At 49.0% G+C, this 20193-nt stretch overlaps 1 protein-coding gene across 3 annotated transcripts in view; it reads left to right on the top strand.

Moving 5' to 3' along the window:
- Positions 1 to 20193, top strand: part of GAS7 (growth arrest specific 7) — a 209993-nt gene that overhangs the window by 76965 nt on the left and 112835 nt on the right. Inside the window, exon 1 of one of the 3 annotated variants that reach the window (XM_005220394.5) lies at positions 19507 to 19620. The gene's annotated coding sequence lies outside the window, so the exon portion shown is untranslated. 3 annotated transcript variants of the gene reach the window in all.

Raw genomic sequence — 20193 nt, 5'->3', positions numbered from 1 at the left:
CCGGAGCTTGCTCAAACTCAAGTCCATCGAGTCGGTGATGCCATCCAGCCAATTTATCCTCTGTCGTTCACTTCTCCTCCTGCCCCCAATCTTTCCCAGCATCAGGGTCTTTTCCAAGGAGTCAGTTCTTCACATCAGGTGGACAAAGTATAGAGTTTCAGCTTCAACATCAGTCCTTCCAATGAATATTCAGGACTGATTTCTTTTAGAATTGACTGGTTGGATATCTTTGCAGTCCAACTGACTCTCAGTAGTCTTCCCCAACACCACAGTTCAAAAGTGTCAATTCTTGGGCGCTCAGCTTTCTTTATAGTCCAACTCTCACATCCATACACGACTACTGGAAAAGCCATAACTCTGACTAGATAGATCTTTGTCGGCAGAGTAATGTCTCTGCCTTTTCATATGCTGTCTAGGTTGCTCATAGCTTTTCTCCCCAGGAGCAAGCGTCTTTTAATTTCATGGCTGCAGTCACCATGTGCAGTGATTTTGGAGCCCAAGAAAATAAAGTCTGTCCCTGTTTCCCTTGTTTCTCCATTTATCTGCCATGGAGTGATGGGACCGGATGCCATGATCTTAGTTTTTTGAATGTTGAGTTTTAAGCCAGCTTTTTCACTCTCCTCTTTCACTTTCATCAAGAGGTTCTTTAGTTCCTTTTCACTTTCTGCCATAAGGGTGGTGTCATCTGCGTATCTGAGGTTATTGAATTCTCTCCCAGCAGTCTTGATTCCAGCTTGTGCTTCCTCCAGCCTGGCACTTTGCATGATGTATTTTGCAGGGTGACAACATACAGGGTGACGATAACACATTCCTCGGCATTAAAAAAAAAAAAAAATCCCACGTGTTCCTCCAGTTCTATTCCCCTTTCTCCTTGTCTCTACAGAGGTAACCACTCTTCTGTGGTTGGTGCCTCGTTTCCGTGAACATGTTTAAACTTTATATTACCGGGTATGCATCTACAGGGGCTTCCCTGGTGGCTCAGCGGTAAAGAATCCGCCTGCCAACGCAGAAGACGCGGATTCGATCCCTGGGTCAGGAAGATCCCCTGGAGAAGGAAATGGCAACCCACTCCAATATTCTTGCCTGGGAGAACCCATGGGTAGAGGAGTCTGGCGGGCCACAACCCATGTGATCACAAAAAATCGGGCATGGCTGAGTGACTAAACCACAGCAACAGCATGCATCTGCAGTAAACATTTCCTAATGTCTTATGTCTTTTGAAACTTACATGAAATATAGTTCTCTTGGTGGGATTGGCTTTCTTCACGCATGTTTTTGAAGTTTATCCAGGTCAGTGTGTGTAGACCTGGTTCATTTTTCTAGCGCATGCGTATCTCATAGTTGATTCCTGTGGGTGGACTTTTTAGATTATTAGAAACAACTATACGTTTCTTCTTGTGCACTTCTGTGAGTATTCCTCTGAAGCAGGTAGATACCTAGAAGATTATCTGGGTCTCAGTATGTACCTTGGGATTTTGCCACTTGGGATTTTGTATTTTTCAAAGAGGTTTTGCAAATATACACATAATGCTACTCGCAGAGTATACAATATCCACTCCCCTTGCCAAGAGAGCACACTTATTTTTGCCATCTGAACGTGTGAAATATTGCACCTCAGATTTAACTTGGGTTTATTTTCCCTTCATTGCTAGTGAGGTTGTGTATATTTTCATATGTGTGTTTGCTTTCAGATTTCCTCTCCTGTGCATATCCTATTCACACCCTGCTCACTTTTCCATCACGCTGTCTTTTAAGCCTTGCTTTTTCATATTTTTTAAATGGCATATTTTGTTACATGGCATTTAAAAATTGTGATCTAGTCAAATGCATGTATTAACTGCATAGACTGTTTTTATTGAGGGCGTAAGATGGTCCTCCCATCCCCAGAATTTGCTAATGTGTATTTAGGATTTTTACACCTGTGCTCTGTGAGGTTAAGAGGTAGGCTTTTGATTCTTACTTTGTTTTCCTTTGAAGATTTGTATCAGAGTATTCTAAAAGGAATTGATTGTTTTTCTATTTCTGGTAGAGATGGTGTAAATGTTGCCTTTCCCTCGAAGGTTAAAGAGAACTTCGTCAGTAAAACCACATAAACCCATTATCGTTTTTTAAGGTAGATTGTAAACCGCAGAATTGATTCCTTTGAAGGTTATGGATCTACTCAGGTTTTCTATTTCCTCTTGAGTCAATTTGAAATTTTTCTGAAAAATGATCAGTGGCAGGAGATAGCAAACAGTCAGGCGGTTCCAGGACTTGTGAGAAAGCAGCACCTTCTGCCGACTCAAATTCCAGACACCTAGGTCAGCTGAGGAGATCAAAGGGAAAGCACTGCAGGGCTTTGTATTATTCAGAAGGAGAAAAGAGTTATCAATTAACTGTGTGCTTGAAGTCAAGTGTACATGTAAAAAATGTCAGTGTAACCACCTAAGTAGTATAAATAGACTCTATAAATACCAAGTTTGTGGATTGGAGGGAAAATAAAGAAAATGCAGTCCATCCAACAGAATGCAAGCAGGAGGGAGCAGAAACCGTAAAGCAAAAAGCCTGGTAAATAGAAAGCATGTCATTACGATGGCCTGCAGGCAGCATCTCCTCCTAAGATCCCTTTCTGGATCCTCAGTTTTTCCGCTTAGCACTGCACCCATCCGTCACCCTGTGCCATGACTGCCCGTCTGCCATCTTTCTCTCTTTACAGAAGGCAGACTCTTCCCAGAACCTGACTGGGTCATATTTTTGCTGCTTATCAGTGCCTGACATATAGTAGGTGCCCACTTGGTGTTTGAACGAGCCTGGCAAACAATTTAATAAGTAAGTGAACAGATGGGCTAATAAATCTGGAAAGGTTACTCTATCAAGTTTAGTGGCTGTGGGGAGACATTTTAATCAGCGATTGCCTTAGTTGATCTGTGAGGGGGGAACTGAGGAAGTAGCTGGAGCCAAGGATTTGACCGGGGGTAGGAATCAGCGTGAGATGCCTAAACGGGACAAGAAGTGAAAGTCGTATCCAGCTGTTTGCGACCCTATGGACTGTAGCCTGCCAGGGTCTTCTGTCCATGGAATTCTCCAGGCAAGAATACTGGATTGGGTAGCCATTCCCTTCTCCAGAGGATCTTCCCAATTCAGGGATCGAACCTGGATCTCTTACATTGCAGGTGGATTCTTTACTGTCTGAGCCTAAATTGAAACCACCTCTAAAGTCTTCATTCAGCTGTCTGTGTGGCTGTTACATACTTCAGTATGTGGTTAGTACCTTGAGAGGTACCTTATGCAGCCGACAAAGAGCCTCTGCTGCAAATCAGAGTTTCCCAAACATGAACCAGAGCACGGGTCACCTGTGCCCTTAGCAGAAAGCAGATTTTGATGCAGGAGGTCAGGGGAGGGTCCTGAATGCTGTGTTCCTAACCAGCTCACTGTGGCTGGTGTGTGGACTGGGCTTTTTGGAGCAAGGGTTCATGCTGTCATCTTGTCATCTACACCTTGGCTTTCCCCAGGGCCTCGGGGACAACAGAGGAACTCTAGACTTAAGAGAACAGGCTCAAACAAAAACCATTCTGACTTCCAGAATTGTTATCAGTGACCCTGAAAGAGCCCAGCCCACGCTGGCTGGGGAGGGGTATCAGCTAGCCTCAAGCTGTGTTTCATCCTCTTCCCCATTTTCCTGTTTCTCAGGCTGAGCCACTGGGCCTGTTAGGACACGTCGGATCCTGGGAAGCCCTCGTCTTTGTGATTCACATGTCACTTGTCACTGTTCTCCGGCCCTGCCACACTTAATCTGAGCAATCAAAATCCCATTTCCTTGCCTCATTCCTGCGAGCCTTTGCCTTGCTGTCACTAGGGTCCCCGGCCAGGGAGGGTCTCCTAAATCTCCATTTTGCTGCCCACCCTGGGCGAGACTATGTCATTCTGCACCCTTGGAATCATAACACAGCCTGGGAACTGTAATACCCTGTCAACCAGCTCGCTTCTTTTTAGCCCGTCTCCCCCTTTTTAGAGAAATGGCACAAAACCAGTGGGCAGGTAAGCCAGTAATGCAGCAGTCCTAGGGCCAGACAATCCGTGCACGTTGGTCCATCCCCAAGCCTCTGTCCACAGTCTCCCCCCGCCCCACCCCCGGAAACAGTGCTGGCAAGTGGTCCGCTCTTTTCTTTGTCTTATGCTCATTATCTGCTCCCATGGATCCAGGAGGCTGGTGGACAGAAAGATCATTCTCTCAGTAAATGATGGAACTTGGGGTTTCTCTGGGCATGGGGTAGCTCCAGGACTTTACAGGAAGGGTGTTGTAAGCCAGAAGAACCTCTTACCTAGCAAGAAAATCGAAATTTGAATGCCTTTGGGGCTGTTCCCAGACCGTGGGCAGAAGAACCCTCCCCACCAGCTTCTCTAGCGCACTCCTGGTCCTCAGTGAGCTGCAGCCTTTGGCTTTTCCCAGGATGGGCAGAGGTGACGCTGCCCTGAGAGGAGGCCCAGGATGACCACGCCAGCCAGCATCGCTGTTGTGGAACAGATGATGGTCAAAGCAGGCTGCATGCTGGCTTTGCGTCCCAGGGCCCCAGCCTTTCTTATTATTAACTTTGGCTGAGCAAGCTGTAGACCAGGTCGTGTCTGCTACCGGCCCCCATGAGGCAGGTGGTGGCCACAGAGTCATCCGAGCAGCTCTGTTGGCTGCATGTTGGAATCACCTTTGAGTTTGCAAGGCAGCCATCTCCAGGTGTCTCCCTGAGACATCCTGTTTCACGGGCCAGGGGATTCCTGGGCATGCAGGTGGCTATAAAGCTCCCAGATGGGGAATTTCCTGGTGGCCACTGTCACTGCCATGACCCCAACTGAGGAACCGAGTTCCCACAAGCTGTGTGGTGTGGCCAAAAATAAATTAACAAAAAAAAAAAAAAAAAAAACTCCCAGGTGATGTTCATGGGCAGCCAGGCTGAAAACCACTGCTTTCGAGGATGACGGGGAAGATTTTCTTCATCCTGTAAGGACAGTTTTTGAATGGCCCTGTTGAGTTTTCGTGAGATGACTGCAGTCTTTTTTTTTTCATGGGACATTTCCTGGTTTTTAGGTAGGCCCCTGACCTGCAGGCTAAGCCCTCACCTCTCTGGCACAAACACCTGTTGGGTGGGGCCCCACCTCTCCAGCTCTCTGCTCACAGGCTGTTCACTGCACGTGTGGGGGAGTAATCTGCCTTCGGCTGTTTCCTATTCTTGTTCTTGGCTTCAGACTCAGAGCCCAGCTCCACAGAAATAATGGTACTGAGCCCAGTCTCTGGGCGCTTCCCACTACCCCTACAACAACCCTACTGGGTTCGTATGATTTTTGATCCTGTGCCTCAGATGTGGAAAGTCATTTGGCCAGGGGGATGGTGGAGCCAGGACTTGAATCTGGGTCTGTTTTCCTCATCAGCCCAAGCTCTCAGCCATCCCCACTGCCTTTCTGTGCTTGGGGTTCCTTGGTGCCTTCCTGCCTGCTGCCTCTGGATGGTTTCTGAGTGGGACCCTCTGTTTCTGATTGGATGGCTCCTTAAAGCCTTTGGTTGGGTTGGACCAGAAGATCATGTGGTATTGGGGAAGTGGGAATCAGGGATATCGTCCCATGTTTGAGAAAAAAGGCACATTTCCAACTTCAGAATGCTGCCCTCATCCCGGACCAACCCCCACATCCTAGATCATGACTTGCCTGTGAGAAACCCTCTGCCTGTCCCTCCCAGCTCCTCCTAATTTAGGAAATTGGCCAGAAGCACAGCATCTCTGGTGGCATTTTCTGTCCCCAAGATCAGGCCAGTAGCCAAGGCCAGCTGAATGGAGCTCAGGGGAGCAGAAACTAGGGATGAGGGAGAACAGGGCCCAGGCTGGGAGCAGAAGGGGCACCTGCCCCAAGTGGGTGCTGATGTTGCGTGACTCCTGGGCACAGTGGCCGCAGAGGCTGGAGAACAGGTGAGCCAGTGGGGCAGGGAGGAGCTGGAAAATGCCTTGGGATGGGGCGTGGGGCAGACAGGGAACCAGCCAGCAGCACCTGCTTCCCTGCTGCCTGACAGTGAGCCAGGCAGGGCAGGTTCCTATAGCACGTAGGGTAACCGTGTAGCATGTTCCAGAAGACTGGGCAAAGGTGGGTCTCAGTGGTCCACAGGCAAGACTTTCCGAACCATTAAATCACAAAAGGAGAAGTGTTTTCCTTTTGCAGTGCTCTCAGTTAAGGAGAGTTTGGGGTGGTGCTGAGTGAGAACAGGCCTCGGCAGGTAGCACTGTCTAGTTACGACTGAGTAGCATCGCTTGTTTTTTTTTGTTGCAGTTATTTTTGTGCTGTAGATTTCTGGCAGATGTTACTAGTTTTCCATTCAGAGAATACTATTAAGATTTTCTGAGAAATGTGTTTTTTTTTTAAGTAAAGAAAGAGTCAACTAAAAATATTAAGTAAACAAGAGTGGTATGATGTCATGCCAAAAATGATAGTGAAAGATGAGCTCCCAAGGGAAGCTGGATATAGGGGGTTCAAGGTCACCAGCTGTAGGGTCAAATAGACCAGGGCTCACACCCATTAAAATGGGATCTTGGGCAAGTCATTGCATGCCTGTAAGCTATAGTTGACACCATTGTAAACCGTGAATATTATATTAAATAAGGTCACGTGTGTCGCATGCTGGGCCCAGTGCCTGACATATAGAGAGTGATAGTAAGTGGTGGTGATTATAAGAAGTGCTCATCAGTGTGAAATATTGCAGTTGCAGGCCAGTGTTTCTGGGAGAAAAATGCTGTCAATGAGCACAGGCCAACCATGGGCCAGCACGCTGTGTGAGGGAGTGAGCTCTCCATCAGCACAAGGGTTTTAGAGGCTTGTCCCTTGCTTAGGGGTCAATGGCAGGAATCTGCCACTGAATGGGCCAGCCAGACAGCAGGAGAGGTCCCTTTTAAGGAACATTCTATATCCAGTGTGGAGAAACCGTTAACAGAGCCAGCCCAGGACTGCTCTCCTTACAGAGCATGCTTGCAGTGTTGGCCTTTGGCTGATGCCACTTGGCTCTAGGGAGGGTTCCCGCCATTCCAGAAATGATAAGCTGGCTCTTAGGTTCTTTCAAACATTGTGGTTCATTCTGAGCACCTGCTTTCCTTCTGGGAGTCTGGGCTTTTGCTATGTATCAGGCAGAGGATGCCTATGGGATCATGAGTGCGTGCTCAGTCACTTGGTTGTCTCTGGCTCATTGCAACCCCTTGGATTGTAGCCCACCAGGCTTCTCTCTGTCCATGGAATTTGCCAGGCAAGAATACTGGAGTTCCATTTCCTTCTCTAGGGGATCTTGCTGACCCACAGATCAAACCTGCGTCTCCTGCATTGGCAGGTGGAGTCTTTACCCCTGAGCCACCAGGGAAGCCCGCCTATGGGACCAGCCCCTGATCGAGCCCCAGAGCTCTGAGTCTCTGAGCATCCCTGGTAGACACACTTCTACCCATCGCAGCTGGACAAATTCATTGCATCTTGTGTGGCTGCTCTGGGAGGAGACTCCTGCAAGCTTTGCACCTGGTTTCCTCAGGGCCTGGCCCCAGACACTTTTTCCCTTTATTGATTTTTCTTTTTTTTGGTATTTTTGTGTTATAATAAATCATGGCTACATACTGGTTCTGTGAGTCCTCCTAGTGAATAACCAGACCTGGGTGGTCTTGGGAACCCTGACACAGCTGGTCTCTGCCTTCCTGTCAGAGGAGAACCCAGGCTCCTTCAGCCCTTGAGGGAAGGGGTGTGGGGGTGTGGATGCTGCTTCTGGGATGAGCTTGCCTATCAAGAGTGTGTTGGGGGGCTGCCCCTCTCAGTACTGGTGTGATTTCACTGAGCTGCTCACGAAGCAGCTTAAGAGGTTTGGGAGGAGCTGGTGGATCTTTTCACATGAGGCCTCAGTCTCAGCTGTAAGGCGTATGACATTCTGAAGGACAGATCACAGGCCCGGACTAGTTTGTGCAGAAGTGTCCAAGGTCAAGACCAAGACCCAGTGACCAAGGTCGTTTGATATAGATAGTGTCAGAGACACCATACCCCGGCTCTTTACAGAATGTGAGGTGACCATACCTCCGAGTCAAGATTATGGGATATTGCTGTCAGCTTCTCTCAGTTACAGAGTTAGCCGTCTCCTAGATGGGGGTCTCTCTAACAACTTCTAGGGGATGGTTTCTTATCTCTCATCAAGGCCCCTGCCCCCAGCCAGGGCAGAGCAGGGTGTGCAGTGTCCAAGCTGTATTCTCAAAGAACTGTCACCAACTGGAGAGTGACAGACATTCTGGCTTGGTGCTGGTTGGGCGGGTGGCCTGGTTTTTCTGTGTGGGTCTCCAGGGAGCTTTTCAGCCAGAAGCAAGCTGGTGGGGGCGGGGGCAGTAGTCTGCATGGAGGAGTGAAGGGGAGGCATTTAGTGACCTGCAAGGAGCCAAAGTGGATCATGGCTGCCCATGCAGAATGTCAGGGACCACGCAGTCCTTATGTGTTAGCTGTGTGTGGGTTTCCATAAGAGGCCTTAAAATGAGTGTGGTGCTATTTAAAAACGGCTCTCTTAGCCTGCCCAGGCCATCCTGGGCACCCTGTAAGGGACTACCTTGAGTGTTGGCAGTGTTACAGGAATGCCTGTGATTTGGGGAGCTTCCCTGGTGGCTCATTGGTAAAGAATCTGCCTGCCAAGCAGGAGTTTCCGTTTCAATCCCTGGGTTGGCAAGATTCCCCTAGAGGAGGGCATGGCAACCCATTCCAGTATCTTGCCTGGAGAATCCCATGGACAGAAGAGCCTGGTGGGCTACGGTCCATGGGGTCACGAAGAGTTGAACACAACTTAGCGACTAAACAACAGGGCTTTGGGGAACCCCACCTTGCCTCACCAACCAGGTCAGCAGACCGCAAAGGAAGCTCAAAAGTTTGGTTTTGTTCAGGGTGTTTCTGTGGAGATGTGGGCGTGTCCTGACCCAGCTCCCCACGTTGTGGGGGCAGCTTCCAGTTGGGAGGGGGGCCTTCCCCAGTTGCTCGAGTCCTCTTGGGGACTGGCAGAGGCCGGACACCCCACTTAGATCCGAGTCCACCCACATACTCTTGTAGGTGTGACCAGCCTCTGTTCTCCCCACGGTGGGGGTGGGGATGTCACTCCAGAGGCAAGCCTCCCCGACCCGGCCGGGGAGCACCTGTGATCTACAGGTCTGGTTCTTTCCAGTGGGTGGTCTTTCCCTTCCTTTTCTCTGGTGCCAGGGCCCCCTTAACAGCAAGTACAGGCCAGAATCATCGCAGCTGTAAGAAACAGCCCAGCTGGACATGGCTTCCTTCACACATCACACTCTCATTTTCCCTCCTTTCTTCCTGCTTCCAGTACAAAGGGGATGCCTTCCCCCATCCTACCCCAACCCTCCCACTCACTGGGGACATTATGGTTTATGTGGGGGTATGTTCTAATTAGCCTTACCTTGATCTGAGGTCATACTGCATTTTATCCCTCAGCAGACAGCCCCCTGACTCCAGCTCCCCAAAATGTCACTGATCAGACCTCATCCAGGAGTGCAAGCCACACTGGGCCGAGCCTGGCACTCTGCTCCCTGCAGTTCTTCTACTCTGTCTTTTAAAGACTCTGTGGTTATTTCCTCTCCTAGTGCTGCTTGGCCTGCCCAGGAGTTCCCCGCCATTCTGTGGAGCCCTGCTGGGCAGTCCTGTGAGGCCTAGGAGGTGTGAACCGTGGCGTGCCTTGTCCATGCTCACGTGATGGTCTGACTTGGCCAGGATGAGGGGAGATGGCGAGAATGGCTCCCAAAGTTGCGTCCGCATTCCAGTCCCCAGGCCCTGGGAAGTTATCGGATTTGGGAGAAGGGTCTCTGCAGATGTGACCAAGTTAAGGATTTTATGATAAAGAGATTATCCCAGATTATCCAGATGGTCCTAAATGCAGTGCTGGGTGTCCTTATTAGAAGGAGGCAGAAGGAGATGCTGCTGTGCCTGCAAGAGGAGGAATCTGACCAGGAAGGCGGAGACTGGAGTGATGTGGCCACAAGCCAAGGGAGGCTGGCAGCCACCAGGTGCTGGGAGAGGCAAGGACAGGATTCTCCCCCAGAAGTTCCAGAGGGAACATGGCCTTGCCAAAAACCTTGATTTCAGTTCAGTCATACAGATTTTGGACTTCTGGCCTCCAGAACTGAGAGAATGAATATATATATACACACACACACACACACACACACACACACACACACACACACACCTGAGAGAAGTACATATTCTGAGAGAATACATATAGACTTAGTTTTATGCTACCAAGTCCATGGTAGTTTTTTGCAGCGGCCATAGGAAACTAATACGGAGGATATTTGGGAATGCATGTCTCATTGGAAGAAGACTTTACCTTGATAGAAGGGGCTGAATCTCTCATACTTTCTGCTCTATGTTCTTTAGAGTTTGCTGCTGTTGATATTATGCCCTGGCCTGTGCTGAGAGAATGTTAGGCACAAATCTTTCTATTTCATCTTATATAAATGCCTCTCAAATTGGCTTCAGACAAAAAGGGAATTTATAGTTTGGTGTAACTGAAAAAGTCCCAGAATGTCAGCTTCAGGCATGGTTTGATCAAGCAACTTACACAGTATCAGCAGTCTGATGTCTGTCTCTCTCCCTACTCCCCTATCTCTTCCCTCTGTCCCTCACCAGCTCTTTTTTTCCTTCTGTGTAGCTTCCATACTCAGGAGGTTTTTCCCATAGGGTGTCAAGATAACCATCATTTATCTTACTGCATTTACCATTAGCTTCACATTTACCTTAATTCCAACTAAAATCCAGGAATTGAGCACCTGGGTTACTTGCCCCCTCCAGAGCTAGTCACTGTGGCCCGGGGAATAGACTGTGCTCCTTAGAGAGGCGAGGGCCACCTCTCTCCACAAACCATGATGACGGGGTAGGGGAAATATGCACCCCCAAAAGAAAATCAGGGCACTCTCAGCAGAAGTAGGGGTGTGTTGGGGGAAGGCACACTGAGAAAGGTAACTGTCACAAGTTGCTTCTGGCTTGGTGTTTCCTGGAGATGTAGCATGCTGTTGGAGCCCAGGGTGGTTTCCAGGCCCCCAGATCACTGTTCTTGGAGATACCAGGTCATGCCTTTGAGGCTTTCCCTCTGCTGCAAAAATCCAAGTGTGAAAACAGACGTCCACATCCCCACATGTCACAGGAGATGGAGATGCTGACCCCAGAGTTCCCGAAAGGAGGGTATTGGATGAGGGAGCCAAGAGGTTTGTGTCCAGCAGCAGCAGCTGCTTGCATTAGAAAATCCCATTATCAAAGCGTCTTTGAACTTCTGTTGGCATTTACATGACTAATGTTCGATCTGGTGAAAGCCGTGCTTGGAAAAGGGAAGTGGGGGTGGGTGCTCCCACCACAATGGGGCTTTCTCTTTGGCAACAGTCCAGGAGGGAGGTGACTCACTGTGGGGACTGAACCACAGAGGGGCTTCTGGAGCCACATGAAGACAGGATCCCTCTGCCCCTTGGAGGTGGGAGCCCTGGGGCCCGGGTCCAGAAGGAGGCATTCTGCAGGCAGAATGCTCAGTGGTTGAGCTGTGCTGGGTGGCGGTCAGGAAGCTGCCACACTGAGCAGGTGAGAGGAGAGGTGACTCACTAAGAGGTCCGGAGCCAGCTGTGCAAGTTCAGCAAGTTTCTACGGAATGCATAGAGCTTTTACACCATCGTAGAGTCAAGAAATCGTAAGTCGATGTCAACAAAAGTCACCATAAGCCAGGGACCATCTGTGCTTCCAGAACCTACCTCCAGGCTTGTGGTGAACGTACATGAACTGATGAGGACATTTAGCCATACAGTGTCGTGTTGTGTGTTTATTGTTGTGGTTGTTATCACCTGAAAATGAAGATGGTTTTTCACCTTCCTCCGGTGTTGGTTTGCCTGTTAAATCAGATAGTGTTCATCCATGTTTGGAGCCAAGCCTTACTGTTCTCCGTTCAGTAGAGTTAAGCTCCTTGTGGACAAGGCCCTTCTGTCTCGGCTGCTATGGTTTCCAGGTCTAGATGGTGTCTCGAGCTTAGTAGAAGCATGGCAAGTGTTTGCAGGACAGACAGATGGACGCACGTGGTGTGCTGTGTGGCCAGCACCTTGGCGCAAGGGGTCCTGAGTGCCAGGGCATCTCACTCACGGGGCTGGCTTCACTAGAGCTGGTGTTTCACATGCTTTGGGGCAGAGATGGTGGCTTTGGCAGAAAATGCTGGATAATTGCCACAGAGAAGTTAAATAAGCAGTAGGTGTAGAGCAGAGAGCAGGGGATTGTCTGGGCTGCAGGACATGGGGACACATGTGCCCATGCCCGGTGCCACCGTGCCTCTGCTCATCATTGTGGTGGAGGTGGGAGGGAGTAGGAACTCCTTTGTCTGAATGACAGAAAAGTGGGGTTCACAGGTCCTGCCTGTCCCTGCCAGGGAATTGCCAGGAAACCATCACCAACTCGATCTCTGCTGCTGCTTCTTGACCCACTCTGGGAGCCCCGGCCGGTGAATGGCCCAGGGGGTAGGATGGAGGTTGCCTGTGCGGAGGCGCATCCTTTCTGACCCTTTCGGTCTGCAGGGCTGGACGGGGCCTCCTGCACAGCCCTCCCCTCCCCAGGCTGCCCCAGCAGCTGCGGCTTCACCCATGCTGGGCTCCCCTGGCTACCCACAGGAGCCCAGGGGCTGGAGGGCTTTTGCTGTGGGGACTGAGACCTCTAGGTCATTAAGTACTCTCAACAGCTGCTGGTGGCTCAGCCCTCCTGGGAGAGAGGAGAGAGAACATGGGCGTGTGAGCACTTCTGGATTGCAAATTCAGGGGTTTCTGAGACCAAACAGCATATCAGACAGCAAAGCAGGATTAGTCATGTTATTTGAAGTTGTTTATGTAAAGGGATTTAAATGATCTATGTCCACTGTGTTCTTGGGCCTTCAGTGGGCAGGGTGCATTTTATTTGTTTTTAAAGCTTGTATGTATTTCAGAAAAGAATCATTTGAGGATGATTTTGGAACACAGAATCTACTTTAAAATATTAAACAGAATGGTAAGTGTTCCTCCTTCATCGTGAGTCACAGCTTCTCCTAAGGTCCAGTGGTTGGTCTCTCCATGGAAATGGACTTGAGTCAGGGTCACTGAGAACCTGATCAGTATTAGGCTGTACCAGAGTTTCTCAGCCTCGTCCCTACTGGCATTTGGGGATTTGGGGGTGAATAGTTCCTGGTTGTGGGCTGGGGGGTCCTGTGCATTGTAGGATGTTCAGTAGTATCGTTGGTCTCTACTCACTGGATGCCAGTGGTCGACACAATCATGCCACCCACCAGATGTCCAGAGCCCCCCTTCCTGGAACCTGTGAGTGTATTAGGTCACATGGTCCAGGGAATTGACGTTGCAGATGGAATTAAGGTCACAAATCACACCTTGTGTTATGTCCCGGGATATGTTGCAGTGTCTCCTAGTTTATGGTCTGTGGGAACTTGAATAAAATTTGTATCCCACTACTGTGTGAAATGGAGAAGACGATGGCACTCCAGTACTCTTGCCTGGAAAATCCCACGGACGGAGGAGCCTCGTAGGCTACAGTCCATGGGGTTGCTAAGAGTCGGACACGACTGAGCGAATTCACTTTCACTTTTCACTTTCATGCATTGGAGAAGGAAATGCAACCCACTCCAGTGTTCTTGCCTGGAGAATCCCAGGGATGGGGGAGCCTGGCAGGCTGCCGTCTATGGGGTCGCACAGAGTCGGACACGACTGAAGCGACTTAGCAGTAGCAGCAGCAGCAACTGTGTGAAAATTGTTTAAATCTTGATTATGTTGAATTGGTTCTCAGTGCTTTTCGGGTCTACTGTACTTCTCTGTCTATTTATTCTATTAATTTTTGAGAGTTTGATATTGAAATGCCAACTAAAAAATCTTAATTTATCTACTTAAAATAATAATTGATATATATATATAATGGAACTATATGTAACCTTGTTCTGTATTTTCCAAGTCTCCTGTATATGTGTTATCATATTTTCATAATTTAAAAAAATTAAAGCAAGAAAATAAAAAAAATTGCAGAGCAGTTGACCTGGAGGTGAGTAGTTTGGATTATATAGGTAGGCCCCAATATAATCACTAGGGTCCTTATCAGTGGAAGAGGATGAAAGAGAGAAAAACCAGGGAACTTCCCTGGCGGTCCAGTGGTTAAAACTCTGTACTTCCAATGTAGGGGGCGAGGGTTGGATCCTTGTTCAGGGAATTGAGATCCCATATACTACTCATTACCTGCTCCCCCTCAATCAAAAAGAAAAAGAAGAAACCAAAGAGATCAGGGGCTTCCCTGGTGGCTCAGATGGTAAAGTATCTTCCTGCAATGTTGGAGATATAAGGAGTTCAATCCCTGGGTTGGGAAGATCCCCTGGAGAATGGCATGGCTACCCTCTCTGGTACTCTTATCTGAAGAATCCCATGGAGAGAGGAGCCTGGCGTTCTACAGTCCATAGGGTTGCAAAGAGTTGGACACGACTGAGTGACTAACACTTTGATTTTTCAGAGAGATAAAAGCAGCATGAAGAAGACTCGATTCACCATTACTAGCTTTGAAAATGGATGAAGGGGCCAGGAGCCAAGAAATGCAAGTGGCTTCTAGAAGCTGAAAATTAAGACAAGGAAACAGATTCTTCCCTAAAACCTCCATAAGGAACATAGTCCTGCTGACACCCTGGATCTAGCCCAGTGAGACCCATTCTGAAATTCAGAACTCTAAGAAATTTGTGTCGCCTTAAGCTACTGAATATCAATAACCTCAGATATGCAGATGACACCACCCTTATGGCAGAAAGTGAAGAGGAACTAAAAAGCCTCTTGATGAAAGTGAAAGTGGAGAGTGAAAAAGTTGGGTTAAAGCTCAATATTCAGAAAACTAAGATATGGCATCTGGTCCCATCACTTCATGGGAAATAGATGGGGAAACAGTGGAAACAGTGTCAGACTTTAGTTTTGGGGTCTCCAAAATCACTGCAGATGGTGACTGCAGCCATGAAATTAAAAGATACTTACTCCTTGGAAGGAAAGTTATGACAAACCTAGATAGCATATTCAAAAGCAGAGATATTACTTTGCCAACAAAGGTCCGTCTGGTCAAGGCTATGGTTTTTCCAGTAGTCATGTATGGATGTGAGAGTTGGACTGTGAAGAAAGCTGAGCGCCAAAGAATTGATGCTTTTGAACTGTGGTGTTGGAGAAGACTCTTGAGAGTCCCTTGGACTGCAAGGAGATCCAATCAGTTCATTCTGAAGGAGATCAGCCCTGGGATTTCTTTGGAAGGAATGATGCTAAAGCTGAAACTCCAGTACTTTGGCCACTTCATGCAAAGAGTTGACTCATTGGAAAAGACTCTGATGCTGGGAGGGATTGGGGGCAGGAGGAGAAGGGGACGACAGAGGATGAGATGGCTGGAGGGCATCACCGACTCGATGGACATGAGTTTGAGTGAACTCTGGGAATTGGTGATGGACAGGGAGGCCTGGCGTGCTGCAATTCATGGGGTCACAAAGAATCGGACACAACTGAGCGACTGAACCGAACTGAAGCTACTGAATTTGTGGGCATTTGTCAGGACAGCAATAGGGAACCGATACTCCTGCCGGTCACTCCTACCCCCATCGTGACAGCCAGTAAATGTCCCCAGACATTGCCAGATGTCCCCAAAATTGCCCCAGTTCAGAAACACTGGCCACTCGAACCACCATGCTGTTTCCCTAGAAACTGGGGAAGAGCTTCTCTGCTCCACGATGCAAATGAGGCCGGGAGTGGGTGCACCCAGCACGATTGGCTGTATGCCCAGCACGGTTCTCTCTGGAAGGAAGGGACCATTGGTGTAGAAGAGGGCAGGGGTGAGGCTTCCCAGGTAGTTCAGCTGGTAAAGGACCCACCTGCGATGTGGGAGACCCGGGTTCGATCCCTGGGTTAGGAAGATCCCCTGCAGGAGGGCATGGCAACCCACTCCAGAATTCTTGCCTGGAGAATCCCCACAGACAGAGCCTGGGGGGCTACAGTGCATGGGGTCACAAAGAGTCGGACACAACTGAGCGACTAAGCACAGTGGGGGCCACAGCTGCTCCCCCAACCCCTCCCCGAGGCTCCTGGTGCTGTCACCAGTGGCTGAGTGTGCTTGTGCATATTTGTGCAAAACTAGAAAAGAAGTTGAACTATCTTCAAGTGCACCATAAAAGAGAATATAAAAATGCAGTAAATGTCAGCTGAAGCAGCCTCGCTCATAGAGTCCTCGGTGAGGAGGACTAGCACGCCGGGTGCCCCAGCACTGTTTGTAAGCATTGTGGGCGGGGAGGAGAGGCCAGGGAGCCCAGCCCGTGCTGGGGGCCACCAAACCTGGGCTCTGGGCCAGACACTCAGACCCCGGTTTCCTTCTCCCCAACCCTGATGCTGTAATTCTGTTTATTTTGCCGACTACGAAGTCCATATGGTTCTGATTTTGCCTTTGTGATCCGTCATCTCTGCGTGGCTTCGGAGCCAGGGTCCATGTGAAGCAGCTTTGAAGTTGTCCTTCTGGGGTAAGCGGGACGTGGTGCCTTTCCAGGGTTTGATTGGAGCAGTGCTCCAGGAGTTGAGAGTAGGAGGTGGGCGGCCAGGTCAGAAGGGAAGAGTGTTTGCAGAGCCTGCAGCCCTGTGTGCAGCCCAGGGCCCCTCCCTGATCCTCCCAGCTCCTCCCAAGACTGAGGTCACAGTGACTCTTCCTTCCAGGCATCCCAACAGGACGTGTGATTCCATGTCAGTTAGAGCTGTGGCCCCTGCTCCTCCCTGCAGGGCAACGGCTGGCCTGGGGGCAGAATAAAGGCAGAGACGGGGAGAGGGGGAAAAGAGGAAGAGTCAGTGAGCAAGGAGGAGGTGGAAAAAGGCATTGTCTGCATCTGTACTTTAGACATTAAAGGGCCAGAAGGATCTGTGATGGACTGGCCTTAGATGGATCTAATGGATGTGTGGAGGCCAGTGGTCCCCAAATTTCAGCATGCATTGGAATCATTCACCCCAAAGGCTTGTCAGAAACGGACTGTGGAACCCCACCCCCAGAATTTCTGATTCAGGAGGCCTGGGTTGATGCCCCAAAGTTTCTACTTCTGATCAGATTCCCAGGTGATGCTGCTGCTCCTGCTCCTGGTCCAAGGTGGAGAACTATTCGTCTAAAACAAGAAGAGGCTCTTTGTAATTAAAAGCGGTATCAGTAACTAATAGTTCTCAGGACTTTACAGTTTATTGGTGAGGGCCCCTCCCTTTTTAAAATTATAAATATAAATAAATTTTATAATAAATTATAAATTTTAGTTTATAAAAGATAATTTTCAGGTATACAACATACTGATTCAATATTTTTATAGATATAAATATTCCATTTGAAGTTAATACAAAATAATGGCCATATTTCCCTATGCTGTACACTGTATCCCTGTTGCTTGGGAGGAGCCCACTAATGATCTGTTCTATAAGGAGACAGCATCATTGTCTGTGTTTTGTTTTTTCTTTTTCAAGGTGAAAGTAGCATGTATTTTAGTTTTTTCTAGACAATAAGATTGACCTTTTTAGGTATACAGTTCTGTGAATTTTAACACATTATAGACTTATGTGACCACCACCTGAGCCAGGATATAGAAGAGCTTCATCACTCTAAGATCTTCTCTCCTACCCTCCCTTTGCATTCATCCCCTCTCTGACCTAACCCTTCATGGGTCATCCATCCTTGTACAGTGGTTTTGTCTTTTTGAGAATATCATACAAATGGAATCATACAACAGGTAACCTTTTGAGACTGGCCTCTTTAATATCTATGAGATGGGTCCAGGTTGTGGCATATATCGATAGCTTGTTCCTTTGCGTTGGTGAGTAATATCCCATTGCATGGATGTTCCATAGTTTGTTCTTTAGTACCTGCTGAGATCCTTTGGGTTGTTGCCAGTTTGGGGTTCTTAGGAATAAAGCTGCTATGAACATTTGTGTACAAGACTTGCTGTGGACCTATATTTTAATTTCTTTGGGGTACGTGCCTAGGAGTGGAATTGCCGGGTCATCTGGTAAGTATATGTTTAACTTTGTAGGAAACTGCTGAACTGCTCTCGAGTGGCTGTACCATTTTGCATTCCCACCAGCAATGGATGAGATTTCCAGTTGCTCTGCATCCATGCCAGCACTTGATATTGTCCATCTTTTAAATTTTAGTCATTGCAGATCATGTCTGATTTTGAAATACGTAATCGAGTCTCAGAAAGGCGCAGAGAGTTGTCTAAGGCCCCTTGGCTCTTGGTGGCTCCTTGAATAACAGAATCCATACCTTTTGACTTAATGGCTGTGAGTATTCTGGGTGGTGGCTGTGCTGAACAGCACTGGTGGAGGGCTGTTCCACATGCCATACCAGGAACCAGGAGCTCCTGTGTGAGATGGGGGCTGTAGACATATCAGGGCTTATGTGGCAGGGTTAAGGCATATGTCCAGGGACGAAGGAAACAAGGAAAGTAAAAAACAGAAGTGAGAAAGGAGACAAGATGCACATCCTAGAATTGCAGAGGTAGGAGGGACTAAGCTGCTTCTTCAGTCCCTCATCCCCCCTGCCCTTATTTTTTCTTTTTAACTTTTATGGTGGCTCAGTGGTAAAGAACCCCCCTACCAGTGCAGGAGACACAGGAGACACGAGTTTGATCCCTGGGTCAGGAAGATCCCTGGAGGAGGAATTGACAACCCACCAGTATTCTTGCCTGAAAAATCCCATGGACAGAGGAGCCTGGTGGGCTACATTCCACGGAGTCACAAAGAGTCAGACACTACCGAGGACACAGTTAACTGACTTACAGTGTTGTGTTAGTTTCTGGTGCACAGTAAAGTGAGTCAGTTATACATCTGTGCACTCTGTTTCATCCATATAGACCATTACAGAATATTGAGTAGAGGTCCCAGTGTTATACAGTAGGTCCTTATTAGTTATCAATTTTACATATAGTAGTGTGCCCCCTTATTTTTACACTGAGGCTCAGAGAGGGGAAGCTGCCTGCCAAATGTCACTCAGCTCACTGATGCCTCTTGATTGCGTGTGGCCGACAGATGACAGAAGCCACCTTTGTTTCCAGAAGCTTCCTTAGAAATAACACAGGCTGCTTCCCCTTGGTCCTTAAGGAGTAGAGCTGCAGATAGACACACCTGGTCAGGGTCACCGCACCCCTTCAATGTCCTGGCCTCAGGTCTGTTCTGGGTAAGGAGTTGGCTTCAAGAAGGAGCTTGTGCAGAGGGCCACGGCCACAGCTGAAAGCAGAGGGGTGACTTCACAGGGAGGAGGTTGATGGAGGACCAGGCCCTTCTGCTGAGCTGTCCCACCCACCCTCGCGGGGGAAACGGCACAGCTGTCCTGGAAGGCTGTGGACATGCTTACCCGATTGCAGAATACTTACTTTCGTTTTGAATATCATTTGTTTGGTTGCCACAGCAACGTCAAGTCTCTATTTTAATGCTAACCTGCGTGGCTGCAACTTTCTATATATAAATGCTGCTTTGCACAGTGAATTAGCTGATGCCACGGGGAAGCAGCGGATGTGGAGACAGTGGCAGAAAATGACCAGCGGGTCAGCTTTGCAAGAGGAGGGTCTGTGGGGCTGAGGTGAGTGGGCACCCAGGGCGGTGCTACTGGTCTGCGGGGCAGATGCTCGAAGCTCATTGGAGCAGGGTGAGAGCGGAGTGGGGGAGGCAGCCCCCACACCTGCCACACCTGCGGAAAGCCAGGAGGCAAGTCCTTCTTGGACGGCCTCCTGCTGGGTGGGGGCGGTGTGAGTCTTCAGTTTCCCCACAGATTCCCCCTTCCTCTTCCCTTCACCAAGTCTGCCAGCGGGGGACCTGAGGCTCCTGAAAGAGGAGCCAGCCTCTGGGCAGAAGGGTGTCTGCAGTGAGCTGAGTGCTGCGTCAGTTTTCCTTGTTTTCACTTTGACTGGGTTCCCTGGTCCGGAACTTCGCCTCCTCTCTTTAGCCTTTTCTCCCTTCCCTGTTGGGGCTGGGTGGCTCCACGTGGTACAGGTAGAGTAGTCAGGAGAAGCCTGGAAGGGACCTTGGGAGTCGGCTGGTTCAACTCCCTCGCCTCTAGATGAGGGCGAAGCCCAGAGAGGTACACGCTCTGCCCGTGTCACACAGCCGGTCAGAGAGACTGGGGCGGGAACCAGCTCCCCTAGGATCTTCTGAC

Source organism: Bos taurus, chromosome 19 (assembly GCF_002263795.3).
Source record: "Bos taurus isolate L1 Dominette 01449 registration number 42190680 breed Hereford chromosome 19, ARS-UCD2.0, whole genome shotgun sequence".
NCBI lineage: Eukaryota > Metazoa > Chordata > Mammalia > Artiodactyla > Bovidae > Bos > Bos taurus.
Note: the sequence above shows the minus strand (reverse complement) of the source record. Positions and strands in the feature narration are given on the sequence as shown.